The following is a 6435-nucleotide window of genomic DNA, read 5'->3' on the forward strand; positions in this document are numbered from 1 at the left end:
ATGTCAGTAGATAGTTGTCTAATTGATGTCTTATGGTATTTTATGTCAGTAGACATTTTTCTAATTGATGTCTTATGGTATTTTATGTCAGTAGACAGTTGTCTAATTGATGTCTTATGGTATTTTATGTCAGTAGACAGTTGTCTAATTGATGTCTTATGGTATTTTATGTCAGTAGACAGTTGTCGAATTGATGTCTTATGGTATTTTATGTCAGTAGACAGTTGTCTAATTGATGTCTTATGGTATTTTATGTCAGTAGACAGTTGTCTAATTGATGTCTTATGGTATTTTATGTCAGTAGAGAGTTGTCTAATTGATGTCTTATGGTATTTTATGTCAGTAGACAGTTGTCTAATTGATGTCTTATGGTATTTTATGTCAGTAGAGAGTTGTCTAATTGATGTCTTATGGTATTTTATGTCAGTAGACAGTTGTCTAATTGATGTCTTATGGTATTTTATGTCAGTAGACAGTTGTCTAATTGATGTCTTATGGTATTTTATGTCAGTAGACAGTTGTCTAATTGATGTCTTATGGTATTTTATGTCAGTAGACAGTTGTCTAATTGATGTTTACTTAACATTTCCTTTTATTCCTGTCTAATTATTTTTCCATATTGGTCTGTAGTCATGATTATGTTAACTTTTTCCTTCTTTCTTTAAAATCTTAAAAATGGCAATATCAAACAAAAAGGAGGGCACTTTTAAGATATGCAAGACCCTTACTGGTTGTTGTCTAATACTTAGACAATATACGTATAGTGTCTTGAAATATGAAATTTATTTGTATGAGGCTTAGAAACGGGAAAATGCGAGGTTCTACCGAGCATTTTCCCGTTTCGTGCCGAATACAAATAAATTTCATATTTCAAGACACTATACGTATATTGTTTTTATACTGAAATCGATAAAATAATAAAAAAATAATAAAAATATGAAACAAATATTATTAAAAAAAAAAGTGTTTGGAATTTCCCCCTTGGGGTACCATTTTGGGGTATTTCCCTATGAGCGTAGTCTAGGCGGTAAGCATTGACAATTTACAGAATTAGAAAGGGAAAATGAATTTAATTAATAGCATTTGATAAACATGGTATATAAATTACCAATTTGAAGACATAACAGGTTTAAATTTATAAAAGTTTGACCATTTTTACTACACGTTGTCATGGTTATGACGTGACGTTGTAAGTAGGCGGGGCTTATAGGTGAGTTGAGGTCATTGACGTATAAAGCTAACGTTTATATGTATAGCTTTATCTGTATAGTAAAATAGCTGATTGCAGTATAATTTAAATTACTAGTTTTTGGTATGGTTAGCATGAAAACTTCATTATTGTTACATTATAAACTTAAGCTCCGGTGAATTTTGCTTTGAATATGGTCTAATGAACTTAAAATTTTTTTTTTGCCTTTGAGCAATTCACTATGCTGTTGAATATTAATCCTCTCAAAAAAAAAAAAAATTTTATTTATGAAATCTGAAATGAAAAAAATTGACCCCCCCCCCCCCCAATTTTTTTTCACATTCCCCTTTCCCTTATTCCAAAACTGATCTCAATTCAAAGGAGTAGGTCCGGTAAGGCCCCTTTTTGGCCCAAAAATATAACAGTTTTACAAAATTGTTAAAATGTAAACTTTTAGTTATTTATTGGACAGTTGAATGCTTCTGCTACATAAATACGGGCTATTTTTGACAATACAATGAACATATATATCGGGTTGTAGCACCATTAAGTCATGCTAAATTACTGAAATCTTCAAAATTCTATCATTTTAGTTAAACTTTAGACGGTTTCCGAGTAAAACGAAAGTGGCCGCATTCTTGTTCATCCTTAATATTGCAATGTAAGTTGTATTTTATGATAATACATAACATATATAAAGGTTGTGGATGAACACGGATGCGGCCACTTTCATTTTTGACAAAACCAATCTGAAGTAACGTTTTTTGGCATATTTGAGAGATTTTTCATATTTGAGCTTCAATCGGATCGTTTTTAATGACTTTATCAGTTAAAATCTTTCACATAAACTAATCGAATCAAGTGAAATGGACACTTAAGTGTTTAAAAAGTGGTCAAAATCTTTTGTCAGATGAAACTGAAATTTGAGGCCAAAATGAGTCCTTTAATTACCGGACCTACTCCTTTCTAATGGAGTTTGCAACAATTACTACTCATTTAAATACATATTAAAATGTAAAAAAAGTGCTTGTTATCACTGAATGGTAAAGATTGTTTTAATTTATCAGTTGGTAAGTAAAAGTGAATATACATTGTATATTGTATAAAACAATGATTTAAGTTGATTCCAACTACTATTCTGGACAAAGAAAGATAACTCCAGTTGATAATTTCTTGCAATTGCACAATATTGTGCAACTATATATTTCTTGCTATTGCGCAATACTGTGCAATTGAAAATATTTGCTATTGCACAATACTGTGCAATTGAAGATTTCTTGCTATTGCGCAATACTGTGCAATTGAAAATTTCTTGCTATTGCACAATACTGTGCAATTGAAGATTTCTTGCTATTGCTGAATACTGTGCAATTGAAAATTTCTTGCTATTGCACAACACTTAATATAATAATTTTGGATCCTGATTTGGAGCAACTTGAAAACTATAGGCCCATAATCAAAAATCTAAGTACATGTTTAGATTCAGCATATCAAAGAAGCCCAAGAATTCAATTTTTGTTAAAATCAAACTTAGTTTAATTTTGGACCCTTTGGACTTTAATGTAGACCAATTTGAAAACGGGACCAAAAATTAAGAATTTACATACACAGTTAGATTTGGCATATCAAAGAACCCCAATTATTAAATTTTTGATGAAATCAAACAAAGTTTAATTTTGGACCCCGATTTGGACCAACTTGAAAACTTGGCCAATAATCAAAAAATCTAAGTACATTTTTAGATTCAGCATATCAAAGAACCCCAAAGATTCAATTTTTGTTAAAATCAAACTAAGTTTAATTTTGGACACTTTGGACCTTAATGTAGACCAATTTGAAAACTGGACAAAAAATTAAGAATCTACATACACAGTTAGATTCGGCATTTCAAAGAACCCCAATTATTCAATTTTTGATGAAATCAAACAAAGTTTAATTTTGGACCCTTTGGGCCCCTTATTCCTAAACTGTAAGAACCAAAACTTCCAAAATCAATCCCAACCTTCCTTTTATGGTCATAAACCTTGTGTTTAAATTTCATAGATTTCTATTTACTTATACTAAAGTCATGGTGCGAAAACTAAGAATAATGCTTATTTGGGCCCTTTTTTGGCCCCTAATTCCTAAACTGTTCGAACCAAAACTCCAAAAATCAATCCCAATCTTCCTTTATGGTCATAAACCTTGTGTTAAAATTTCATTGATTTCTATTTACTTATACTAAAGTTCTTGTGCGAAAACTAAGAATAATGCTTATTTGGGCCCTTTTTTGGCCCCTAATTCCTTAACTGTTGAAACCAAAACTCCCAAAATCAATCCCAACCTTTCTTTTGTGGTCATAAACCTTGTGTAAAAATTTCATAGATTTCTATTTAATTTAAATGTTTGAAGAAATTTTCTTTTTATTTATGAAATCTGAAATGAAAAAAAATGACCCCCTCCCCAATTTTTTTTTCACATCCCCCTTTCCCTTATTCCAAAACTGATCTCAATTCAAATTTCTAATGGAGTTTGCAACAATTACTACTCATTTAAATACATATTAAAATGTAAAAAAGTGCTTGTTATCACTCAATGGTAAATATTGTTTTAATTTATCAGTTGGTAGTAAAAGTGAATATACATTGTATATTGTATAAAACAATGATTTAAGTTGATTCCAACTACTATTCTGGACAAAGAAGGTAACTCCAGTTGATAATTTCTTGCAATTGCACAATATTGTGCAATTAGATATTTCTTGCTATTGCGCAATACTGTGCAATTGAAAATATTTGCTATTGCACAATACTGTGCAATTGAAGATTTCTTGCTATTGCGCAATACTGTGCAATTGAAAATTTCTTGCTATTGCACAATACTGTGCAATTGAAGATTTCTTGCTATTGCTGAATACTGTGCAATTGAAAATTTCTTGCTATTGCACAACACTTAATATAATAATTTTGGATCCTGATTTGGAGCAACTTGGAAACTAGACCCATAATCAAAAATCTAAGTACATGTTTAGATTCAGCATATCAAAGAAGCCCAAGAATTCAATTTTTGTTAAAATCAAACTTAGTTTAATTTTGGACCCTTTGGACCTTAATGTAGACCAATTTGAAAACTGGACAAAAATCAAGAATCTACATACACTGTTTGATTCGGCATATCAAAGAACCCCAATTATTAAATTTTTGATGAAATCAAACAAAGTTTAATTTTGTACCCTTTGCCCCTTATTCCTAAACTGTAAGGACCAAAACTTCCAAAATCAATCCCAACCTTCCTTTTATGGTCATAAACCTTGTGTTTAAATTTCATAGATTTCTATTTACTTATACTAAAGTTATGGTGCCAAAACCAAGAAAAATGCTTATTTGGGCCCCTTTTTGGCCCCTAATTACTAAACTGTTTGGACCTTAACTCCCAAAATCAATCCCAACCTTCCTTTTGTGGTCATAAACCTTGTGTTAAAATTTCATTGATTTCTATTTACTTATACTAAAGTTATTGTGCGAAAACCCAAGAATAATGCTTATTTGGGCCCTTTTTTGGCCCCTTATTCCTAAACTGTTGAAACCAAAACTCCCAAAATCAATCCCAACCTTTCTTTTGTGGTCATAAACCTTGTGTCAAAATTTCATAGATTTCTATTTACTTAAACTTAAGTTATAGTGCGAAAACCAAGAAAATGCTTATTTGGGCCCTTTTTGGCCCCTAATTCCTAAACTGTTCGGACCTCTACTCCCAAAATCAATCCCAACCTTCCTGTTATGGTCATAAACCTTGTGTTTAAATTACATAGATTTCTATTTACTTATACTAAAGTTATGGTGCGAAAAACCAAGAAAAATGCTTATTTGGGCCTCTTTTTGGCCCCTAATTCCTAAACTGTTCGGACCTCAACTCCCCAAATCAATCCCAATCTTCCTTTTGTGGTCATAAACCCTGTATTCAAATTTCATTGATTTCTATTTACTTATACTAAAGTTATTGTGCGAAAACCAAGAATAATGCTTATTTGGGCCCTTTTTTGGCCCCTAATTCCTAAACTGTTGAAACCAAAACTTCTAAAATCAATCCCAACCTTTCTTTTGTGGTCATAAACCTTGTGTCAAAATTTCATAGATTTCTATTTACTTAAACTAAAGTTAAAGTGCGAAAACCAAGAAAATGCTTATTTGGGCCCTTTTTGGCCCCTTATTCCTAAAATGTTGGGACCAAACTTACAACATCAATCCCAACCTTCCTTTTGTGGTCATAAATCTTGTGTTAAAATTTCATAGACTTCTATTCACTTTTACTAAAGTTAGAGTGCGAAAACTAAAAGTATTCAGACGATGACGACGCAGACGACGACGCCAACGTGATACCAATATATGACCAAAAAATTTTCAATTTTTGCGGTCGTATAAAAAGGCTGATAATGATTTGTAATCAATCTTCTTACAAAGAAAAGAGAATATTGCTAGAGGTGGGCTGCAGGAGGGTGGAAAAAACAAAATCCACAAGGGCCTTTGTGTATTTTAGAATATTGACAAAAGTCTGCATTCCATTCATATTGAAGGAATGACATTATTTCTAGGATTGTATCTCTTTACTATAAATATTATTACAAATTTATAAAAACAAACCCGTTGCTTCGCAGGGCACAGCATTATACGACCGCAGATGTAGAACCCTGAACAGATTGGACAAGTACTATGGACACAACTTTTAAGTTTGATACAGCTATAAATGTGGATTGTGATTAAATAGTTGACACAACATAGGTTTATGTTTAGATTCAGCATATCAAAGAACCCCAAGGATTCAATTTTTGTCAAAATCAAACAAAGTTTAAGTTTGGACCCTTTGGACCTTAATGTAAACCAATTTGAAAACGGGACCAAAAATTAAGAATCTACATACATGGTTAGATTCGGCATATCAAAGAACCCCAATTATTCAATTTTTGATGAAATCAAACAAAGTTTAATTTTGGACCCTTTGGGCCCCAAATTCCTAAACTGTTGGGACCAAAACTCCAAAAATCAATACCATCCTTCCTTTTATGGTCATAAACCTTGTGTTTAAATTTCATAGATTTCTATATTCACTTATACTAAAGTTATAATGTGAAAACCAAGATAATGCTTATTTGGGCCCTTTTTTGGCCCCTAATTCCCAAACCGTTAGAACCAAAACTCCCAAAATCAATCCCAACCTTCCTTTTGTGGTCATAAACCTTGTGTCAAAATTTCATAGATTTCTATTTACTT

Source organism: Mytilus galloprovincialis, chromosome 2, assembly GCF_965363235.1.
Source record: "Mytilus galloprovincialis chromosome 2, xbMytGall1.hap1.1, whole genome shotgun sequence".
Classification (NCBI taxonomy): Eukaryota; Metazoa; Mollusca; class Bivalvia; order Mytilida; family Mytilidae; genus Mytilus; species Mytilus galloprovincialis.